We start from the raw sequence: 25352 nt of genomic DNA, 5'->3' as shown, positions 1-25352 counted from the left end.
AGGGAATTATTCATTAGTAGGGGGATCACTGTGGATTTTTTTGGGTAATAATAATTTTAAACTAAAATTGTTAAACGAAATTTAAATTTATTTTGTTCGTGCAAATATAAAGCGATCCCGTGGACGCAAATGTTTACTTTGAAACAGTTTGGTTGTGGAAATAATGGAAATCACCAGCAAAATAATCTACAAATAAACTAAAAACAAATAGAGTGTGTAATATTATTTATTTAAAGCAATTTGCATTGGAATAATATTTTTGAACAACTATTTGCTGCATTTTTTTAATAATCTAAAATTTTGTTCCATAGTGTATGTTAGAAGTGAGAAAAAACAGCTACAAAAAATGCCTCTGTTTTTTTTTTTAATCGACACGCACATTAAGAAATTGGAGTAGCTGTCAATACCATCACGTTTCTTCCGGGAGTCGGTTGAAAGTCGCAAACAAAAGCGTCTTTTCACCTTGTTTACTTTATCATTAATTTGCAAGAATGTCAACAGATGTCAGTCTAAAATTAGAAATCGCTGAAGCGAATAAATTATCACAAATAATCGAAAAGATCGCAATTTTCTCTTGACAGAGCTCGTGAATTTGATTACCGCCTCATGTCGCTGTTTTCGACAGCACCGAAACCGCGTTTTCATTCATCTTCGTTGCAGAAATTAGCAAAGATTAATGAGGTCGTTATACAAATCTGTGTGGAGTAACGTAATAGCGCTCGTTACGCCTTAATGTATGGAAACTGAGTAAATTCAGCCTTCCATCCCGATGACGACTAATGACATTCTTCGTTTCTCTCCCTTTATAAGTTTAATTAATGGAAAGTTTGATATTTTCCCGATTTTTCCACGCTTCGCGACACATGCTGAATAAATACCGGGGATAACATACAAAGTTCTCCGGTAGGGATCAATGGAAATACAATATTTATCAAAGGTCGGGACTGTATTTTAGTCCTCTATGTAAAATATTCTTCAGGAATCGGGCCCGTTTATTTTCCACAGTTGTAAATAATAAAGGGCTCGCTTGTTATGCCGGAAAATTGTAACAAATGGGGATAATTTTTCCGTGCTAACGGCTTAAGGGCTGCATTAATGAAATTAACTGAGCTGGCAGCACTGTACTCTCATTGTCAGGGTGTGTCCCCCACGTTACTTAATTATGAATGCGATGGAAATTAATAATTTACTTCATACTCCATGACCTTCCCGTATCGATTTTCTTTCATTTTACGCTTGCCGCCTTGTGAAACGGCCGGGAAAAGTTGATAAATAACATTACCGTTTAGATGACATATTCGTAAAAACTAAAAATATATTCGTGCCCTTTGCGTTTTCTCGAGGAACGGACACGTACTAAGTTTGAAAATTTTCAAACAAACTTGTCAATTGTGTTTTATTCCGGGAGAATTTGGGCGAATATCGAAATGTGCATTCTTGGCGTTTGATAGATCGCTGAAACAAAAAGCTTTTTATTTCCTTCTGTCTGTCAGCTGGCGATATATTAGAGAAATAATAAAATTCAAGAAACGAGCAACTAGACGTGACGCTGTTTTAAAATATTCAAAATATAAGGCAACTGTCGTTTTATTGTAGGTATCTCGACGAATAAGGAAGACACTCTCAAGTTATTATTATATATGTCGGTACCTACGTGAGAGATATACCCAAAGGAAGCTTAAGTTCAGGATTAACTAGAGATTTTGTAGTGTCAATTTATGTAATCTTGTTAAAGCTGTTAGGTTTCCTCAGCACGTTATAGTCCAATTAAATTAATAATGATACGCATTTTTTTAATGAAAATTTTATTAAGTACAAATTCACGTCACCGATAACTCCGGTCCGATATGGTCCAGACGCCTGGAGCACTCCACAAATAATCTTCACATCGTTATAACTTCGCCGTTTCCGGAGTATTAATAAAACTTCCCAACTCCGGAGCGTTTTTCTCATAATTAAATTGGCGCAAAATTGCTACAATAAATACCGACTTTGGACATGTACCTCGAAATTAATGGCAATATTGTGAAGTGTTTCCGGAATTATGTTCAGTTGTGGGTGTGTCTTTTTTGTGGTTTGATTAAAGCCGAGGGAGATATCTGCGGCACAAACTCGGATAAGTAATGGCCCTGTGTTAATTTAGTTTCTTGAAACAATTTGGGAAATTTAGGATTTGCAAGTAATTTGCTCGCTGTTAGCACGATTTTGAAACGGAGATTTGTGATTATCGTGTCTGCAGGAGCTGGGGATTTTGTGTTTGCTAATGTTGTGTGCACGATGTTTACACAATGTGCGTCGTCGAAAAAGGAGAGGAAAGCTTTTTATTACTGTGTCAACAATTAATTAGAGCTGTATTTATGCTTTGACAGCCACTGGGGACTTTATTTTGTCACCATTTTTAATAACGGGGCGATATTAAATTATGGAATTACCATAATAGAAGCGAGTATCGTTTCAAGCGCATTATTGAACACGAGAAATCCCAGGGGGAAAATTTTTATGGTCATTTTAATATATCTCGGAGTAGCATCTAACTTGCACAAAAATCTTTATAGAAGTTGGGAGAAGGTTTTGGAAAGTTTTTATTGGTATAAAAGCTGTTTAGGAGCGATTTTAAATCTTTTAGGTAATATGTAGTTCTTAACGACTTTCTTAAGGGGTTATAAACACACACACTACAAGGTAAAAGAAAGATGGTTTACGATTATGTAAATTTTATTGTAACTGATTTAGGGTGAAACGAGAGTTAGAAATAGCACGAAAGCGGAACAAAGTTTTTCGGCGTTTTCGACTAAGCTTGAAAATATAAACTATTTTTTGTTCACAAAGACCGGTGATGTTTTAATTGTACAATACGAGGCGAAATCGAGGGCATAAATTTATTCCCGGTTGCACGTTTTTAATTTCAACCATTTAAATATTGTGTTATCAAAGTGAGTTTGAAAAATCCAATTACACTACTGTTTGATGTAGCGTTATGTTTAATTTTATTTATTAACTTTAGTGCACGCAATTTACTGTTGTAATTATTGTCTACATGACAAACATTCATAAGATAAACAGCTGTTGGTGAAATCCGCTTTGAACTTACGTTTGTGTTTAGCCACATAGAATTTCCCAAGACTATTACTGGCAGTCTTTTGTTGGATTAGGATATTGTGCCCTGTTCTGGCGATAGTTTAAATTGGGTTTATTTTTAATCTAACCAATATAAAATAAAAAAAATTGAGATTACCATTTGCGTCTTTTTGGTTTTAATATGTCAGCGTACTTTATTGAACAGTGGTGTAATTATTTCTCTTTAGTCCACTATAATTAGCTTTTTTTCTACATTTGTGTCAAGTTAATTAATTGTCATTGCTTAATCAATGATTCCCTATTATTCGGAGTTAATTATTATCAGCATTAATAGCCCAAGGGCACCGTAATTTTCGAAACATGTTGCTTGGTAACACGGCGACGTGACGCAAAAGTCCATAAATATTTATCAGTCACTGGTTGCCATGTACTGGGTGGATTTTACTTTTTTCTACTTAAAATCTCATTCATTCGCTTTACGAGACCATGAAAACTATTAAAAAATAACTACTGTATCTTTATTTAAAAAATGGTGGATGCGCCGGGATTGCTCTTTTTCGTTGTTTGTTCAAGAGTTGTATATCCATTATCTGCAATCTTTTATTCTTATCCGATTTTTATTCGACTACATCGATTAAACAAACATATCACGGAGCCCAAATGACTTCAGTAAACTCGAACGAGAATAAATTTCTCCCTCACTCTTCCCATTAGATGAACGCCGTACATGCGAACCAGTGCTTCTTTAAATCCATCAACTGTTACAATTAGATTACAAAGAATAGCCAAAGAATAGCCTCAATTATTCCAACCTTTGTATGTTTTATCATTCCCCAAGCTTCCATTCGAAAAAACAAAATAAAAGCTTTTTACCCAAATCTCCTGCTACCTCAAATTGATTCCCACTGCAGTGTGATTAGTAGAAACATAAGCTGCGAAATTGCACAGGTCTTGGTAGAACCCATTATGCTTGAAAATGGAGAAACTAATAGACGGAGATCTGTTTTTGTTAAGAGGGTTCTTTGATAACTAATAATTACTTTCTGCAAAACATGAAAGGGGGTTGAATTGGAGGGTCGCTACGTGCTTTCAGGATTAAGGAAATCTCATTTCGCGATTTTTTAATCTAATATAAACCTCGTTGCTCTTTATTATCGCCTTCTTTTGCCGCTCCTTGGTCGTATCAAGATGTAATGTATTTCGCTGGAGTTTATCATTTGGCTTGAATTTTGATCAACTATTAAATTCAGAGTTTTGGAGGTAAAACGATTTTGTTAAACTAATCCATGCGGTTACTATTTGTGCACTGACACCTCCACGTGGTTAAGGTCAATCGGTGACCAGTCACCTTTGACGTATCGACCACTAATTTAGTGCCCAGCGATATTTAGACCGTTATATTACGCGGCCTCGTTTTTATTTATTTTCGATATTTTTTTATTATGATAGATGATATTTCATAATTTCTCCAAAAATAAAAGGGAATATTAATGTCCTAAACCTCATTAAAAATCGGGTAGGTGTTATTTAAAAAATCTCTCGACGTCGCGACGTAGGCGTCAAGGCTGCCTCGTCTAGATTATCTACTGAAGCGCGACGCAGAATTTTAATATCACACAGAGGCCCTTTTAAACCCTATTAAAACTGACGTATCTGCTCCCACCAAAAAATTATGACGTCATCACCGAAATTATTAAATATACGAGTACGTTTAGGTAAAAATAGCTGTGACGTGAATATATAGTATACATTGTGTTCAAGCATAATGGAAATTTTGTGTAAACAACTTAACATTTTTTATTGTAAATCGAAACATTCGTAATTTATTTCTGTAATTTGTTCCAAAAACTCAAATGTTTATCCCTGTCCCATTATCATTGTTGTCACGTTGTGTTCAATCAACACAACCGTCGATTCGTTGCCACCAAAGCAATATAAATGCTGAATTTAATGCGATAAACTGCACAGAATATGTATGCAGGTTGCAAATTTATCGAATTGGGAATTTAGCGCTGCAGATGCAAGCAGAAAGCCGTAATAATTGTGCAAGGGAACATTAGTCCGACCGAGAATTAATTTTATGCTTGCCCTAGATGCAGACCTAAATTGTTGAAGTAAACTTTTGTGACAAATAAGTTAATTTCAGCGGGAACAAATGGTGGAGTAGTCGTTGTTTTGTTAAGCATAGAATGTCTCATTTGAAAGAACAACAAAACAATAATTGAGGTAGGGAGTTTCAAAGAAATAAAACACTAATGAAATCCAGAAAATACGTTTTGATGCTGTGATTGCGGAAGTTTTGATTGCAGTCGTGCATTTGCTAGAGTTCTGCAGAAAAATATTACATTATTTTTTGAAATTTTTACATCTAGGTTTGAAATTATGGATTCAAATTTATCGGAAGATAAAAATGAATGTTCAACGTGTTCAAAAACGTCTGTAGCTTTTCTGGACTTTACATAAAGAGGGTGAATGTAAATTAAACAGTATTTGTATATTGTATTTTCGTTCTTATAAGGAATGTTCATTTTATAAAGCGGACACTGAAAAATTGCTACTAATTCGAGTACTTTGGGCTAATTTAATTTTTTTTGTTATAAAAATGTTTAACAATGTTAAATGAAATAATTATTCTTATTCTCTAATCAATTATATTCAGAAACTATAAAATTTTCTAACTATTGCGCGAATACCGCGAATCACTGTTTGCACAGGTTTGTTTGTGATTTTCTTCGTAGCAGGAGGCCACATTTTTTTAAATTCTCCAAGTCATGATGTTGTTCGGCCATCTTTTCTTAACACTGCTTTCATATTTGCCCATTATCGCTCAAGTGGACGAACCTCAGGACAGTTGGGTGGTTTATCTTCTTTTTTTAAAAACTGTACATTATTGGCATTAAGAAGCTCCTGAGTGGCACCAGCGTAGTGAACCGAAGCCAAATCTGGCCAAAACAATGGAGGGTTATGATGTTTGCAATAAACAGGCGATAATCGCGTTTTTATACATTCTTTCCTGTAATCATCGCCCCCAATTGTTCCAATCGTAAAAAAAAACTAAAACTTTTTAGCCCACAAGAACAAATCGGTTGCCACTCTAAGACTTTTTTCCCAAACTTTTCAATTTTTTTTGTTTTCATGTCATCGAGGACATCTTCCCCTACGACTGCATTAAAAAACTGGGAGTCGGGTAGTGTATTGCAGTCCATTTTAACCTTAGTTTCGTTGTCCATCAAAACACAACGATTTTTGTTCCTGACCAAAATTGTTCATAACTTCCTGCTTTTTTTTTTGAAACTGTATGCGCTGCTTTTCGCTTCTTTTTGGGATTTTTTGCTTTAATACGTTCTAATGTTATTCCGAGTCTTTATATTTTGTACAGTACCTACGGTAACATATTGCTTCTTCGGTATTTCCCGCACAGACATACATTTCGTTAATTTTAGCAGTTTAATGATGTCTTCCTCAATATTTTCGTTAAGCGGGCCTTTTCTCGGTCTGGATTTGAGCAAATCTTCTAAAGTATTAAACTCCCCAAACTTTTTGATTATTTGGAACACTGCTGATTTTGAAAATTTAGTTATTTTAGGCAGTCCCCCCAACGGAAATTTTTCGTAGCATCACTTTTGCAAAGATAATTTTTTTGCCCCAATGGCGATTCGCTTCATTTCAAAAAGAAATAACGTTATTTTGAAAACAAAAATGGCATTTAATAGATAAAACTTAAAGCTTTCATATATACAAACTAGAATAATTTAGATTAAAAATTATAAAAGTGGCGTTACTTTAAAGGTGTCCGTTTAATAAAATGAACACTCCTTAAAACATAAAAATGAATGGGGCTGAAGGAAATCAGCGCACAATATTTTATGAGGAAGCTCCATTTTTCTATAAAAAATAACAAAAACCAGAGATCCATCAATTTAGTGTTTGACAAACGCAAGAATTTATCGACTTAAGTGAGTGTTGACATTTGCAACTTCACCCATAAAATGTTATATTAAGTTCGCTAACTTTAAACAAGTCAATATAGACAAAATCCGCGCTGTTTAACTTCAAAGCTATCACACACAAATTGAGTAAAGGAACACAAATTGGTTCCCGATGAACGACCAATAATAAATCCATGTGATTCGCTTTTTCGATTTAGGCCATTCAATAAGAGAAATTTCGGAGACCTTAAAAAAATGCGGAGCGGTGATTTTCAATCAAATTTCTTTTTCCTTTCTTGAAAGTCGGGGAATTATAGAAAGTTTCTAAAGGACTGGAAAAAGACGGCTTCGACCTCAAATTAAATATAATAGTTGAGGAAGAGAAAAATAATAAGGAAGTCAGACAATAAAAACATCGGGTCTCTGGTGAAGCTTAAAAACGTTCAAAAAATTCAATGGAAAATGTGTGCTGTTACATTTTGATCACGGCAAGTCCATAAACTACCCATGCAACTTAGAGCATATCCACTGATAAATTTCTCATGCAAGACGAACGCAACTAGTCTACAAACTTGATTTATGTTGGCCAGCCAGTTCCAACCTGTTACCATAACCATGAATATTCATAAGATATCGCATAATCCCAGGATCGACTAGCCATAATCCAGGCAGGATATAAAATTTATGTTTCCTGAAAGCACAACTCTGACTTTCGTCTCCCAATTGATCACCAAACTCGAAATATGGCTTTCAGCATAATAACAGCAAACTGTGCCGAGAATTTTAAACTCACACACACCGGGAAAGTTACTGCTCTAGTTTCGCTTAGCTGCCGGTTATTACCTGTTTTAGTGGTTTATAAAAGTTATTGCCTTGTAAAACTCGAGAAAGTCTTAATAATCATCTTGTTCAAAGTTTCGCAGAAACCAAAAAACATAAATACCATGTGTCGTTAATTTCTGAGACGAAATTTATTTTATTTTCGGTTGTATTATGTTTGGTGCAAAACGTTGCGACGTAAAGCTGGGTAATTCGCACTTCTACGTTTCCGGCTTGAGTCTGAAATCCTGGAGGAGTCATTTTACAAGATTTGTAAGCCGCATGGAGCACCTGAGACCTAATGCACACTTCTATTTTGTCCGGAATTTAAGTACGGGCTGTGTTATTCAATACGGGTGATTAATGGGTCCCCTGCATCTGGTTTATAGTTCTATATTGGGTTAATTATAAGCGATAAAGGACATTATTGTCAGACAAATGATAAATTCGGCTTCCTTGCCATCATTTGTGTAATTTTTTTTTGTTGGTGTTTAAAAATCTCTGTTTAATTTCATATTTTACATGTGCTCCTAACTAAGTTTAACGAATGTTTTGTGTTTCAAAGCCTTTTAGGGTAATGTATTTTGTTACAAAAATTTAATAACAACATAATATTTTTACACGTACTAAAGGAAATTATTACCATGCTGGGCGGACGAGAGATTTCTGTAATGTGAATAAAACTGTTTAGTGTTTATGTCCAAGAGCGGTGTATACTCTGAAATTAATTTTTTCGTGTAAATAAATACTTTGGTACATCAAAACAAATTTTGATGGTTACTCCACAACAAAAAAATTACCTCTAAATTGTCACGTTACGTCAAACTCATATTTTATTATTCATATTTTTTTTATAAAATCAATATCACTTTGTAAATGGACGTGTACAGAAACGAATTTAGTTTATGATATTTATTGCTTAAATAATTTATTATTATCTTATATGTAGAAACTAACATTACCGACAACAAATTTCCGACAGGAAGTCGGAAGTCGTGCTTATTATTTCCTGTTTTTATCCCGGAACAAGCTAGGAAAGTATTGTAATAGGTGTAATTTTATTTTTGTTCGGCGTTTTTCATTTTGAAACTTATGACTCATTTTCTCTTGTTGTTTCCAACACCTTTTCACTAAGAGACTGGAAATTATTCTTTTATGATTACCAAACCCGAGCGTCGACAACCCATTTAACCACACCCGAATGAAATTTTCCGCCAAGTTAAAAACGACCATACACATTTTATTACTGGAATAAATTACTTCCAGCAGAAATTGCATCCCACCTGCTCATCCATTCTCCGGATCAACTGAGTTCCCGAAGAATATTCCAGTAGGTGGAGATCATATTCTTATAACGTGATTTAACAACCTGGAGTGAAAAATTCCCTAATGTAAAGTAGAATAAAAAGAAGTAGACGGCAATTGCTGAAGAAAACAGGCTGTGATAAATCAAGAGTGTAGGTAGAACATGCAATGCGAGGCGTGTAATCTGGGTGGAAACTCCGGTCGACCTCATTATCCAGCCCGGATTTCTCCAGCAACAGGGGACGGAGTGTCCTTACGACGTCTCATTAACGTCAGATGTATGGTTAAGGCGTTAGGTGAAATCTACGTAATTAACACGTAATTAATTCCGTGTGGAAAGGGTGCAGAACATATCTCGGGATGAGAAGGGTGGAAAAAAGCCGAGGGTTAATCTTATGGCTTTGGTAGCAGCGTTTTCGGATAATTATCGTTGATTATTATTTTACGAAACTTCACGCTACCGCGAATATTAAGTTACGAATAAATTAAACGGCAGTATGATTGAAGAGAGGCAACTTTTTCCCCACACTGGCAGAGTAATTGGGCTATTGAGGTTGCACAAGAGGTGGTAATTATGATGAAGGCGATGCATAGTTAATAACGCTCTGTGTTAAAGTTAAAAATTAAAAGTTTTTTAAACAGTTTGTATGAATACAGACAAGGAATCATGTTTTTATTTAACCTTCCTTTTATTCGGAGTAAACACTTCTTTTGCTTCAACCTTTGCTGAAGCTCATTTACCTTTCTTTTATTCATGCGAGCTAGCTTGCGTGCTGGCGATTTCTTCTGAAAAATAAAAAGTCAGATTGCGCGTGGCAGGTGTTTGTTAATAAAAACAATATCGTTATGTTTGAAAAAAAAAAATAAACACGAATTCCAAACACGTTTGCTAATCTTCCTGGTCAGTATTTTTTACATTAACAAATTAACCCTTTTTAACCGACCTTGTGTTGTCAACGATATCTATACAAATTATGACCACGCAATCGTTCCAATCACAAAATTTAAAAACCCTATAATTTTTCATAAACCGGTGGTGTCATTTTCCAGTGATCTATTTACTCGATATGTTTTTCCGCCGCAGTGGAACGTGCTAGGAGACAGATCCTCCAGATAAATTAATCCAGCGTATGTCGTACTTAATGTAATTGATGTTGACTCATTATTTACAACCCCGATCAAACACAGTGGAATTGAACACGAACGACGCACTTCATCCTGTTGAACTAATTTTATGTGGATGTCGTTCGTAAAATGAACCATATTTGAATATTATCTGCAACAGGTCAAGTTCGAAACGGAGTAAATCACCTTTTCAATCGTTCCATGGGCACGAGAGGGTAGATTGTGAATTGACACGAGGTTCTAAAAGGTTACGATTTTAAAAAGTATGCGTGCAATATCTTCATTCTGTGGGGGCTGATAAGAATTTTAAAAGTCATTTTGTGTAAAAGTTACATTATAGTGGAGTTTTTAACGTGAATACTAACGAGCAGATTTTATCAGAGTGATTGGTTTCGTAGAAACTTGACTGCTTAGTGAATATTTCGCATGATGGGTTAATAACGAGGGTGAGTTTAATTATGGCCATCTTTCAAAGACACCGTTTATCCCCGATATTCCTAAATCTTCTTGTGCGTTATTCTTATCTTAACACGCACCTACTCATGTCTAAACTTATAAAAACTTCACGCTGGCAATATTTTAACTGGTAGATGTTATTTTTTATCAGGACGTCAAATGGAGCGACCCCTGCAACCTAATTACGAAGCGTAAAAGAAAAAAAATTAACCACGGTATTTCACCCTCGAAGTATTACCCCTTCTGTTTTCCGATTTTCCCTCAATTAAATCCAAAATAATTTATCGACGGACCGGAAAATTCCGTCTGAAATGAAAATTCTCCTCTGCATAATCAATAAATCGCAGCGATTCATTTACGACACTTGATTTTCTTTTATTTCCCCAGCGATACTTTAGGGGAATAATGTAACAGGATCATTTTGACCAGTATCTAATTTCACGCTTCCTGACGTCTCACATTTCCCGTTTCCGATTTTCTGTTATTATTTATTACACGAACAATTTTCAACTGTCCAACTCCTCATTGTTCTTTAAAATATGGCGAAAAGTTAAAGCGCTGACGAAACTTTTCTAATATCCCCCTCCAAAAAAGCGATGACGTCGGCTTAAAACTGTATCTGCGAAATTAAACACTGATTTAAATGTCACGCATAAATCGCTTTCGAGATTTTTTCGTAGCAGGTCAATCTCGACTAAATAGAAAATTTAGATTGTTATCGGGCTTCGCAACCTTGTTCGGATATGGACTACGTGAAGGAGATTTCTGTAATCAGATGGAGCGGAGTTTCGTACGAGATGAAAAGAAATGGGTTTGAATAATCTAATTTTGAAACAACTACGATGGAAAGTTGGATTTTGTTCACTTTCAAAGCCCAGACTAGTTTTTGCGAGCACTGAAATTTCAAGGCAATATCTTCGCAGACTGGTGGTTTTATTTTGAAGCGCGTCGAGCATTTCAATTGCACGTATATTTGATGAAAAATTGAAGACGTGGTTGTTCAAATTTGTTAACTTCGTCGGGAGTTACAGGCAGACGGTATAAATAATTAAGCAGTGTTTCTTTGAATATAGGGGATTCTAAAAACTGGCGAGGACGGAGAGATGAGGGTTATTTACTTTGTTGACAAAGACATTCGGAATTGGTCTAACGAAAACTAAATTTGTTTTAGTAGTTAAATAAAGGCTGTTATGACACTGAACGATTTAGGTTGAAAAGCTGGGTAAATTTGGTGGATGCGCCGGGTCTAAATTTTGTAAATTTACTTACAGATTCATAATTTAAAATTTCTATTAAACAGCAATTTTAGATAACTGATAGCTTCTCGACCCAACGGAGCATATAAGCAGTCATGCGCCAGTTCTCCAAAATTTGCCGAGATAAATTATAACTTACGGCTTATCCAAATCCGGCTTTCGCATTTCGCACTGAAGTTGAGAGTGTAATGAGCTGTTAAATGCTTTTATAGGCATTTTATTGCAGCAATTTCCAACGGGCATTCCTGCTCATATTTTAATCTAATTGAAATGATTTTATAACGGTAAATTTAGCGTTATGAGCTTTTATTGGTTGTTAGGTACCATTTAATGAACCTGCCGCCTTCCGGATTATAAATAAAGCGAAACGACGGATAACGCACTTCTAAAAACACAAGAAAATTACATTAACTTTCACTAAAAACAAATAATACTTGTAATTCGCAGTCGGTTTTATGCGATATTTGTAATTATACCAGCTAGTTTTGTTTTATTTCGCTGGCTTTCCCTGTAACGACTCCCGCTGGTTGGTGTTGAAGCCCAAACAAATCGTTTTCTATTTTTATTTGAACTCAAACTGCGTTTGTAAAGTACAGAAACATTTTTCAACACAATGATGGCCGCGTTTGCGACTCCCCACAGATTTCCAACCCCCTGCAGTCTCAGTCATTGTTCTTTATGCCTGACTATGTGCTACATAAATCAATATTGTTTTAGCACAAATGTAAGGGTCCACTTTCTAAATAAATATTTGAGCAGCCTGACAAAGACCCCGCAAATATGACACATCTAAATTTGAAACGGGCTTAATGCGAACTAAATTTGTCATTCATTCACTATATAGCGGAAGAAAATTAAACAAAAGTATAAAATTCGACCGTTGAATATGGTGTTAACACTGGAGAGAACATATGAAGAACATAATTACACTTCCATTACACCAGAACGACGACGAGAAGAGTCCTTCAGAGAAATTACATTTTCAGCTCGCTAATTAAAAACCTGGAGTGAAAAACTCAAATTGTGTTAAAGTACGTTCCTTCTTTGTTATTTATAAAAGTCAAGGGCGGTTTACGCCTGAACAACTTTTGGATGAAATAAAATGATACGTAAGTACGACTTTTCAAACGATTAATTTGAATAAAATATTAGCCCGAATGGGTAGGTTGGATCAATTTATCAAACTTTTTGAAACGATCGGAAGTTGGAAAAGTTTGCTTTAAAAATTAAGTCTCACCCTAACGCTCTATAAATTCCAAGCAGTTTGCTTAACTAATTAGCTCACTAACAATAAGTTAACATGATAAATTAGCTAAAGCGTAAACATGTCAGCTCGCTCTAAAGTATAAATAGATGATAATTATGTCATTAAATCACGCATTACGACATAATTACAACTTTAACCAGTTTATGTGCGGAGTTATTACCAGGGTAAGGTTGCGTCTTCATTTAATACTAAGTCTGGCTATTAATTTAGGAAGATACGTCTAATAGGGCCCTCCAGTTTCGTGAAATAAGGATATATGTTATAGCGTTTCGCATACCCGCTTGTTTTAAATTTATTCCATGTAAAAAATTGTACAATATTTATCTGGAAGCGACGCCAATTTTTTTCGAGCGCCTCTATTAATATTAAAAACAAAAAATTGTTTTAAAATTGGCGTTCCATTATTTCGCTTCAAATGTAGGTTAATTAAAAACGCTTCTGGTAGTTAATACCAATCACGCAATTAAAACTCCACGTTGCGAATAGCACAATAGAATTTCAATCGACTAGCTCACGTACACAGTGCTTTAAAAATAGTTAAGCTTAAAGTTTCACGATATATTAGCAACACAAACAAAAACACAGTCGCAGAGTCTCAACTCATAAATAATAAACACAACCAACACCTCGAAGCTTTAAACTCCTAAAATTTGTGACTAGCATTAAATATCTCTTTCGGGGATCGCTAAATTCAAAGTTTGTGTTGATTTAAATCCTCAAAGTCGAGTGATAAAGTTCTGAACATAAATCAGTGATATAACTTGTTGATCTCTTTATCGAAAGACGCCCAGTCGGAATCAGACATGCGGAAGGATAGGAAGTGACAGAATTAACAAGACGTTCATAAATCAGAAATTTCTTGGTTAGTTTGGGCGGAAAATCAGTCGACAAAAAGTTGGAAAAAACCAAGCTTTTTGCTCGATCTTTCATTGCTTATTTATAAAATGGAGAAAAAGTTTAATAAAAAGCCACCAAGCAATGCGTGATTTGACGGTACTCGGGGGAGTAGTCACTCTTTGAGTGTCTTTGTTCGCCGAGCAATCTTCCGCTGATTTTCTAGGTGACAGAAAAATCGCTTGATGACTCCTTAAAGTTGGGTTTAGATGGATTTAATCCAATTTATATTCAGGATTTCCCACAGGTTTGCTGAAACAGGGACTTGCCGACGCAGCGCAATTAAATCATCCAGGACAATTTGTGTTGACGTAAAAACAGACGATTTTGTTTATTAATGGCCGCCGTAGGTAGAAATTTGCAAAGAAAAAAACGCGCGAGGAAAGAGTAAACAACGGAAAATTAAAATTTTTATGAAGCGGATACTTGTTTGGATTCCTCGCCACAAATAATAATTAGCAACGCACGTCATTATTACACACAGTATCTTTATCCGAGGGATGAATTTAGCGTTTGTTTCTAGTTTCCGATAATGAGTCGAGTAATTCAATCAATTTCTTCAGATATCCTACGTGCTAGCGCAAAATCCCTGATAAAATCTGGTTTCATGTCGTGTCACACCAGATTCTTCCAATTAACCCAGATTTTAACCGTGCTTACCAGAATGCACCTGCACTCGAGATAATCGATACAGGGCTATTACTATATTGCATGATTTGATCCATTTATGTCGTGGAACTGCACGCTGAGTGTTGAAATTGAGTTTGGACGGAGCAAGAGCCATAAACCACTTGTAGAAGCTCGTAATTTTCTAAGGACAAGCAAGATCCTCCCGTTAACTAAATCAAGATCTTTGGGGGGAAATATAACGTTGTAGTTTGGTACTAAATTTAGAAATGATTCGCAACAAAATGGAGGCATTCACGGCAAAATCCCCTTTATTCATGAATTTTGGAAAAGCCATCACATATCGGTTCGGGTTTTATGCGTTCATGAAAAATTAAGAGGGGTTTAGTGAAATTGCGATCCAGTTTAATGGGTGCAGGAGAGCTGACAATTGTTCCAACACGAAGGTGAAATTTTGCTTAATCAGGAAGTCAATACCGGTAGCTGGATTTTTCAAAGGGGTTTAATTAAACAATAATAATTTTACTGCTAATTAAGTTAAGAGCATTTTCGCTCTATATATCCTAGAGCCAGCGTTACGACAATTAAAACCATGTTTGTTCTTATTCTAAAGTTCGAGCACATTTGCAAGGCGCTGTTTATTCAATCCACTTTCAACCAAGATAATTTATCATGCTAAATTCACCTAGGTGCCATGTCACTTCCGTCGCTCCCAATATTTGCTTCGTTCAATTCGGAATTACTTGACGTGAAAATACAAAAACAAACCAGCTAGAAAAAGCTGAATTCGGGAACAGCAGCGCTTTCAACGAAATGTTTTTTTTAAACAGCGGAAACGTGTTGCAATGCTAATACGCGATGCGAAGCAACAGTATTTCATGACCCGGCGTTTCAACGCTGTCAGGGGTTTTACATGTGTTTCCGACTAAAAAAATGTATAAACGAAAAGCGACAACGCGCCGTGACATGAAAATGATGTATAGTTTGAACATTTGTCTTATTAAGCATAAACATTAATCTTGTTGGTTTGGTTGTAAATTATTCCAGTGGACGATATTTTGTTCATTAAGATACTTTTTTTAAATAACAACAGAACTGGTGTAGGCAGCAGTAAAGTATAACAAAGAAAAGAAAAAAACACAAAAGAGATCCTATCTTAAGTTATTTATTTTATGGAATGTGCAAAGTTTAATCAAAGATGATCATACCGTACCGAGAATAATAACCATATTTTCTGCCACACGAATTTTAATTAACTGCAGCTTTATCTTTATTCAAAGCAGAGTTAAACCATTTGTAACTAACAAATACAACTTGGAATTGCCTTTTCGAACCGGGAACTGCAGTAAATTTGTTTGGATAAGTTGACATGTGTAATAAACTAAATTGTTTTCACACATAGAACTTGTTAAAGTTTGTTTAATGAAATAAACATGTTAATATAGAACTTAGGATCATTTTATTTCCTTCTGTATAAATGTTGATGCGAAATGGTATTGAATTATCACCGTATCCACGTAATTAAAAAAGTTGGCGCAAAAACAAACCGTAAATGAAAAAAGCAACATGCTGATGTTTCGGTTGTAATGGATGTTTCATTTTCCCGTTATTCCAAATCCCGGAAAAGTGCATTTCGCAGTTTGAAAATTATGTCTCTGATATATGTTGTTTTAATTATAATGGATGTAATTCAGAAAATTAGTGCTGCGAAAAATATGGTGTCGCTTCTGCGTCAAACTAATAGCAAAAGTACATCAGGCTCGCGTTTTAATAGTCATTAATTCAGCACTCCCTGCTTTAACTAACACCTCCAACCAAGCATTCACCAAATCTGAAATACACAACCTGAAACTCAATTAGGTGGTGAATATTGTACAAAAGAGATTGCGTGTGAAAATCGTCAAAAAAGTGAAGCTTCAGTATAGATACATTACGAACCATAAAAGTTTCATTCGTGTCATATCAACATCACAATCGATTAGAGTTGATTGATTTCAAATACGTACTGTAAACTTATTCATGTCAGTTTCATAGAACAAATTTATTGGAGGTAAATGGATAGTGACATGCGATAAAGGTCATATTTTACTTTCTTTGAGAGTATTTGCAAAATTAATGCTAAATACATATCGAAATTAACAAGGTTTTCCGTGCTTGTTGGTGCAGTAATCGTCTCTACAGCACACTTTACAGGACATGAGAGAGCTTAAATCAACAGCGTGTCCCATATATCAGATAAAACAGTGATTACCAACATTACCACAACTACATACATGCACTCAAATCAATTAGGATTACGCAAACGTTAATTTAATCAGATAATTTAGTTATAACTAGCCCCGAGGTTCTTTACGTTAATTTAATCTTATACAACCCTACAATACCCTTTTCAGTTTTGATGGATTATCAACTACATTACGAATTTCTATAAGCTCTTTGTCTTTTAACTAAGACAGAAAATCGATTAGGTAGTAAATTACTACGAAGTAGGTCTGACCTAAACCCATTGCTTATCTTCGAGAAAAACAACCAAAAAAATGTTTACTTTCTGGTCTCCTTTACATTTTTTATTATTGAAAGGTTCATTTTTCATTTAGAATGTGCGTAACAAGGTGTTGTTGAACGTCGGTGGGAACGTCAAATACATTTTTCACGAGGTGAAAAGGGAATAATAGATAATATATGAAGCTCAAGATGACGTGGGATGTTCACTCAGAATATTCACAAAAGTAGTCAAAATAATGGAAATGGGGAAAACGTCGGTCGGGTTAACTAATTAAATTCCAGGATATACTGGATTTTATTATGCGTTGGGGTGGCATCGACCCAATAACATCCTTTCTTTCGTTTCCTTAATTCTCTCGGTTGTCGTCACTCCCTCGTTTGGGCTAAAATGTCAGCTCAAAGTGGATCTATATCCTAACATGATTTTTTAGCTGAAAGGATAAGTCGAGTCCAACGTCAACTGGAAAGAGTTTTGATACAGTCAACAATTACTTTAAGCTGGAGTTCCACTAAAATAGATAAAAGGCTTTTAGATAATTGAGTAGCGACGACCATGTCATGTCACTGACATAACACAACAACGAAAACGTGAATTGATTTTGCGTCAACGTTTCTCTCATTTCGAAAATTTTTGAAATTCCTCATCGATCTGCTCTAAAAGTACATTAATTCTTGTAAATTTAACAAAGTGGCGTTGAAAGATAATTTACGAGCGAAGCGACTGCATAATTCATGACCGTGGTACAGATATCGAACTCCATTGAGTCTGGTCTTTCAAGAAAAAATAACAAAATGAACCACTGATGAACTATATTGAATCAGTTATCGTGGTGTACATGTTTCATTCTACCCACATTTTTTATTGTTGTAAAGCACAAAACCCGCTGTAATTTTCCTTCGTCGCTATTTTTGCCACCAAACAAAACGTACACCGAGTATTAAACACACGGGTGTTTCGCAGGCCTGCGGCCATAATTATCCTGAATGTACGAACGGGAACACATACTGATGCAGATCTAATCTGCGTATAAAAATGTAATTTCCCTTGAATATAGGTCACACGCAAGTGTATTGCGTATGTTCTTATTCTTTTATCTTATTTTGCCGTCGCGTAATCCCACAAATTCTATTGTTTCGGTTGGCTGAAGTTTCTGTGTAAGTCTACATGTCAACAAATTGGATGTTTAAAAAAACGTTGACGTTGTTTGTCTTTAAAAATGACACAAATAATACAATTTTTTTGATCGATTAGTCGCATTAGGTGTATTTTCTTGGTTAGTATCAGACCACTAAATGAAGTCGGTATAGTGCGCGGCGAAGGACCCATTTAGGGAAGCGGCACGTTCAGGTTTAAATGATAACACTACTTTATAGTTGTTCTTGCGAGGAGAATGTGCGAATAAAGTTGATACACAGGCGAGGTTGTTATCTCTACGGCGTATGTGAAGCAATTTTAGGCTTCCATTTATTAGGTTATTAGTTCGCATATCTTTGAACATAAGCGCGGTGTTATTGTAAATCTTTCCATCGTAACTATTGCTGTTTTAGTCAGTACGGCGAAGCGATAACAAAGTTGAAATAAACAAAGTTTGTTCGAGGGTTTAAAATCATAATTGACTACAAAATTATTTGGGTTTTAATTTTAGTAAAAATGTGTTACGAATTGTGGATTCCCAGGGGTCTGGAAATCGGAATGTTTTTCCGGCATGACCTTTAAGTTAAGCAAATAATTGACGGCTCTAATTTGGTCTGCATTTTAAGGAATGGTATCTTGTCTATAAAAGTTGTAGCTACGCTTCAAGTAACTTAATTTTCCTTCCTCTTTTTTGGACGAGATTTTTTTATGTTAATTAAGCTAGTAGGAGTATAATTAAAATTGACTTTTCTTGAGAAATTCCATTATTTTATTTCTGGCAAGTCACTACTTACACAACGCAATTAATAATTAATTAATTACGCTTTAACGGGGCTCATTTCGATAGGTTAGTTCAATAGCTCGATAATCCAACCGATAAATGTTACTGTTACAGGTTTTTGTACCATTGTAATTCAGACTTATTGTTACTACAACAGGTTCGTTACACAATTGAAATTATGAGTATCATTGTTAGACAAATAATAAACAAACAAAATGAATGGGGCATAAACACCATATAAGTTCATTGAAAATTTAGTTTAACAGAATCCTACTTTAAAACGGGGAAATACTAGAAGTGGAGGAAAAGTAGGCTCCTCTTGAAGAAGCCGGTTAGTTGAGAGTAATTACAGAAGTTTTCATTAAGGCCATGCATGTTTAAAATAGTTTTAATTAGTTAATGTGATACTGCTGCTTTAATTAGTAGACCAGTTATTAAAGCTAGGATGTTTTAGGAATGAGCAAGCGGCGCTGGAAATAACAATTAAATTGTAGTGGCAAGACAGAGAATTAAACGTAAAGATTTCATTTATTTGAGTGTTAGTTATTACCAGCGTTTTATTTTCACATTTAAATTATCCTAAATTAAACAAAGTTAGGAATGCTTGAATTATTTAAGATTTTTTTTATTCCTAATAATTGTTGCGAAATATTTTAAATCTTCTTTGCTAAAGAGTACTGTTTCTTGTATATGTATTAGGTTCCCTGCTATTTAGGGTTTTTGACAATGACGTGGCTTTTAAGTAAAAATAATGTTCGCCTCTTCTAACACAGGCTCAAGCTTAAGTGAATTTTATTTAACTTAAAATAAAAAATATGACCACGAAATTGGAACTTATGGTTTTTCTTCTTTTTATCTTACAATTAGATGTTTAAGATAAAAAAAAAATGTAAAATATTATAACATTTTAATGTTGTCATAAATTGCTAATCACAATTTTTTTTATTTTTCCTTTTAAAAATTTGATGACATCATCTCAAAATATTTATCAATATATTTGCAAAAGGACAAAAATTTGATGCATCAACAATTTATTTTATTGTTTAAACTTTTATTAATTTAATACCATAATCGAAAAAAAGTTCTCTAGTAGCCCAGGAAATTTGTTTTTAAAATAATGATATTGGCAGTATGAACGCGTTTTTTTCTCAAGTTGACAGTTCCTGTCAATTAACTTTCGATTAAACTGTTAAATAGTCGGAATACCAACATTATCATTTTAGAAATTCATTTCATGGCTTACTAGAGGACTTTTTTTCAATCAGAGCGTATATTTGTCCATGCCATAAGGTTGATGACAATCCTAGCAGCTATTTTCATTTTAATTAGCGGTTACCATAAAAAAATAAAATTCGCAGAATATTTTTTTTTATAGAAGTCTCTTCCGTTTTATTGTTGGTATTGTTATGTTTCATTTTTAACAGAATTTGACAAAATCTGTGGAAGCAATGGTGGTTTATTTTTGAAAGAACTTGAAAAATATCTTGGGGGCGCCTAGTGATCGTTTTTCCTTCTACAGCAAAAAATTTTCGAGGTTCTTAAAGCCTTTTTTTAAATACTTGAAATAAGTTAGGGGTTCCTTGTATCATGTTTTTGTAAGAGTTGGAAAGAATCTCGGACTCCTTGGAGTATTTTTTCATGAATTTGGAAAAATCTTGGTGACTCTGGAGGTCTTATTTTTGAAAGAGTTTGAAAGAATTTCGTGCCCCTTGGTATTTTAGTTCTGAAAGAATTTGAAAAAATCTTGGGGACTCTAGGTATATTTTTTCTGAAAGAGTTTGAAAGAATTTTGAACTCCTTAGTGTTTTGTTTTTGAAAGAATTTGAAAAAATTTTTGTTTTGATAGAATTTGAAAGAACTTTAAGAGCACCTAGTGTTCTTTTTTTTCAATATGAAAGAATTTTCGGAGTTTTTAGAACGATTTTTTCAATTTGTGTAATAAGTTGAAGGGTTTCTTCTTTTCTGTTTTGGAAAGATTTTGGAAGTATCTCGGGTCTCTTATGCTTTGTTTCTGAAAGAATTTGAAAGAATCTTGGGGACTCTGGACATCTTGTTTAGAAGAATTGCGGACCCTTTGGTGTTTTGTTTTTGAAAGAATTTAAAAAAATCTTGGGAATCTGGAAAACTTTGGACTATTTGGTGCATTATTTTTCAAATAATATCAAAAAATTTTGGGAGCACCTAGTGTTCCTTCTGTTTTCAATATGAAAGAATTTTCGGGGTTTTTAGGGTCTTTTTTTTAATATGTGAAATAAGTTTAGGATTCCTTGTGTTTTGCTTTTGAAACAGTTTGAAAGAATCTCGTGCCCCTTGGTGTTTTATTTCTGAAAAAATTAAAAAAAAATCTTGAGGGCTCTAGATGCCTTGTTTTTGTAAGAGTTGGAGAGAATCTCGTGCCCCTTGGTGTTTTATTTCTGAAAAAAATAAAAAAAATCTTGAGGGCTGTAGATGCCTTGTTTTTGTAAGAGTTGGAAAGAATCTCGGACTCCTTGGAGTATTTCTCTAAAGAATTGGAAAAAATCTTGGAGACTGGAAATTTTTGAAAGAGTTTGATAGTATTTCGCCCCCGTTGGTATTTGATTTCTGAAAGAATTTGAAAAAACTTGGGGACTCTGGAGATCCTGTTTTTGAAAGAATTTGAAAGAATTTTGGATTATTTGATGCATTGTTTTTCAAATAATTTCAAAGAATTTTGGGAGCGCCTAGTGTTCCTTTATTTTCAAAATGAAAGAATTTTCGGAGTTTTAGAGCCTTTTCTCAAAATGTAAAATAAATTTAGGAATTCCTTGTGTTTTGTTTTTGAATAAGTTTGAAAGAATTTCATGCCCCTTTGTGTTTTATCTCTCTGTAAATTTAAAAGGATCTTGAGAACTCTGGATGTCTTGTTTTTGAAAGAGTTTGAGAGAATCTTGGACTTCTTGGTGCTTTTGAAAAAATTTCAAGGAATTTTGGGAACATCTAGTCTTCCCTTTTTTTTTAATATCAAAAGAATTTTCGGGGTCCTTAAAACCTTTTTTTCAATTTGTGAAATAACTTTAGGAGTTCTTAGCGTTTTGTTTTTGAAAGAGTTTGAAAGAATCTCGCGCCCCTTGAAAATTTGATAACTGTGGATATCTTGTTTTTGAAAGGGTTTAAAAAAATTTCGGACTCCTTGGTGTTTGGCTTTTGAAAGGATTTGAAAAAATCTTGGGAATCTGGATGTCGTGTTTTTGAAAGGGTTTGAAAGATTTTTGGACTACTTGGAGTTTGTTTTTCAAATAATTTCAAAGAATTTTGGGGGCACCAACCTAGTGTTCATTTTATTTTCAATATGAAAGAAATTTTTGAGATTCTTAAAGCCTTTTTTCAATATGTGAAATAAGTTTAGGAGTTCCTTGTGTTTTGTTTTTGAAAGAATTAGAAAGAACTTTAGGAGCGCCTAGTGTTTTTTTGTTCAATTTGAAAGAATTCTTAATACATACTTAGAGCCATTTTTTCAATATGTGAAACAAGTTAAAGGGTTTTTTGTGTTATGTTTTTGAAAGAATTTGAAAAACTTTGGGGCTCTAGATGCCGTGCTTTTGAAAATTTTAAAGATTCCGCCTTAGTGTTTCGTTTTTGAAACAATTTGGAAAAATCTGGGAGCTCTGGATACCTTGTTTTTGAAAAAGTTTGAAAGACCTGACCTGACCGGACCCCTTGGTTTTTTATTTTTGAAAGAATTTGAAAAAACTTCGAGACTCTAAATGCCTTGTTTTCGAAAGTTCTAAAGATTTTCGGATGCCTTAGTCTTTTGTCTTGAAAGGAATTGGAGCTCTGAATGCTTTGTTTTTCAAAAATTTGAAAGAATCTCTGGCCCCTTGGTATATTGTTTTTGAAAGAATTTGAAAAAATCTTGAGCGTCTGAGGATGTTTTTGAGACAACGCCTAGTGTTTTTTTTAAGAACATTATACGGATGGATTATTAAATGACTAATAAAGGAGGACGTTGTGTCTATTCAAGAGAAATTGTCTTAACAAAATTTTATCACTACCATAAAGTGTTATAGATTCCCAGAACTTTAAAAATAAATTTTGTCGTTTTGATTTAATCAATAAAATAGATTTTCTGTTGATAATTTTTTTGAGAAAGTAAAATTGAGATGAGATTTACATAGTAAAATTTTGAGATTATGTCATCCAGTTTTTGGAAGAAATAAACTGATTAATTCGGATTAGTGATATACCATATCCCCGATAAACTCAAAAACATGTTAAAAACAAAAACGACATTATAATATTTATTTTATTACATAATTTTTAATTTTAGTACATTTTTACTATAACCTTTTGTAGATGACATTAAAAAATCGGGGTAACTCTAAATTAATAATTAAATTAGAAACATTTTTTTGCTCTGGAAATATTTAATAATATTAGTACGACTTAGAAAATGAAGTCTTACTAATATGATGTGTTTCTTATGTGACGAAATTTCATTATAAAAATACTGCCGAACTGAAACATTTAACTAATTTCAGTTGATAAAAATTTCGGGAATGGGTTAATGTATATGATAATTACTTCCATTTAGTTAATAATATTTTAGACTTAAAAGAGTCAATTAACTTTTAAGTGCGTTCTCTCATTATTAATGTAGGATTAATTATCGAGTTTTATAACTTTAAGAAAACCTATTTTAAATAAAAAATCTTTTCTTATCAACAAACTTGAGCAAAGAAGTTTTTACTCTTTTGTTAGATTGCGATGTTGCTCAACTAGAAAAAAACACATTCGTTACTTTTTCAACTTGATTAAGTTGTTCATCTCGTCTCCATCTTATTTCTTTTTTTAGCCTTGCAAAATCAACACAATATTAGAAAAAAAATCCGTCAAAAACCATGATTTATAGCAGAGAACAATAAAACACAAAATTAAAAATTAATAACCTTTTTTTTAAGTTTTTTTGTTAGATTTTTGTCTTAATTTAATCATGCGCATTTTTTAACCATTTTTTTCCAATTTTTGGCGCCATTCCAACTTTCACCCCAACGCAAAAAACATTTCGAGCGTCAGCATACATTTCCGCGGGAAACCCCTCCAAGTCTCAAACTTTCTGCCGCTCCTCCCGCCGCCCCAAAAATCGCAAAAACCCAAACATTTCCCTCCACGATCCACGACCCTTAGAAAAAAAGCTCTTTTATCGACTTACCAATTAAGCTCCGTGTCAGCAGCAGCACAGTGAAACAAAGACATGTCTCCACTCACGGCGGGCGCTAACTGAAGCCCGACGCCAGACGACGTCGAGCGACGGTAGCGCCCGATCCGGGTGCGGAGACGCTTGCAAATGCGGCTGGGTCAATACCAGAATTCAGACTCACCTGTAAGCTTTTGGACTAGACGTGCGCCATAGGCGCACTCCCACGCTATGCGAGAGGATCGACGGACGTCTCGAGCCTGGAACGCCGTTTTTGGGGATCCGGCGGACGTCATAACAGGCTGGGTTAATAATGCAGGAGAGCTTATGGCGAGTCGCAGACGGTGGGTTATGATTTTTGAGTCTTTGGGGAGCTGGGAAAGGGCAATGATCGCTTCAAGCGGCTATTTAAATTTTGCGAAAAAGTTTTGCCAGGTTTGTGGGGTGGAATTTTTGGTGGAGGTAATTTAAGAGGGGCGATTTTTTATTTAAGGGTAAGTTTGGAAACGTGAGATATTGTGAGATAGATAGAAACTTTTGAAATGTTGGAAAAAGGATACTTTTAGGGCTTTTATAAACCCTTGACGACATTCTAATATTTGTTACACGGCGAACTTATTTGTCGAATAGGTTTGTTATACTAATAATATTAACATTTATAGTATGTATTAGAGAGTAAATATTGAGAGTTTATTCAAATATTAGATCATTCGTAAATTCTAAGAAGAGCAAAGGGCCCAAATTTTTGTGACGCGGAAAACTAACCAGAATGGTATTTAGAGTTATGACGTACGTTATAATTAATGGGTGTTATTAATTAAACATTCGAAATTATGGAATGACAAGGAATGAAGCATGCGAATACAATCAATAGTTGTTATGAAAAATGAAAAAGAAATCCAAAGTCTGTGCAGTATCTATAAATGGAAATTTCCAATAGTGTTAGCTCTGGGTGGTGATTATTTGTGTAGGTTTATACACCTTCAACATTTCACCTTCGTGTGGTAACGATGTTTCCTG

The 25352-nt window shown here is 34.4% G+C and overlaps 1 protein-coding gene across 2 annotated transcripts in view; it reads right to left on the bottom strand.

Annotated features, from left to right (window-relative positions):
- LOC135141189 (leucine-rich repeat-containing protein egg-6) overlaps positions 1–25352 on the bottom strand; it is a 91859-nt gene that overhangs the window by 25530 nt on the left and 40977 nt on the right. The window contains exon 1 of one of the 2 annotated variants that reach the window (XM_064072042.1): positions 24348–24480. The exons of the other annotated variant lie outside the window; for it this stretch is intronic. The gene's annotated coding sequence lies outside the window, so the exon portion shown is untranslated. Of the gene's footprint in view, positions 1–24347; positions 24481–25352 lie in introns of those variants that run through there. 2 annotated transcript variants of the gene reach the window in all.

Source organism: Zophobas morio, unplaced genomic scaffold (genome assembly GCF_036711695.1).
Source record: "Zophobas morio isolate AGI-343-1 ecotype UQ-CSIRO unplaced genomic scaffold, CSIRO_AGI_Zmor_V1 ptg000004l, whole genome shotgun sequence".
NCBI classification, from domain to species: domain Eukaryota; kingdom Metazoa; phylum Arthropoda; class Insecta; order Coleoptera; family Tenebrionidae; genus Zophobas; species Zophobas morio.
The sequence above is the reverse complement of the archived record's forward strand: the minus strand, read 5'-3'. Positions and strand labels throughout refer to the sequence as shown.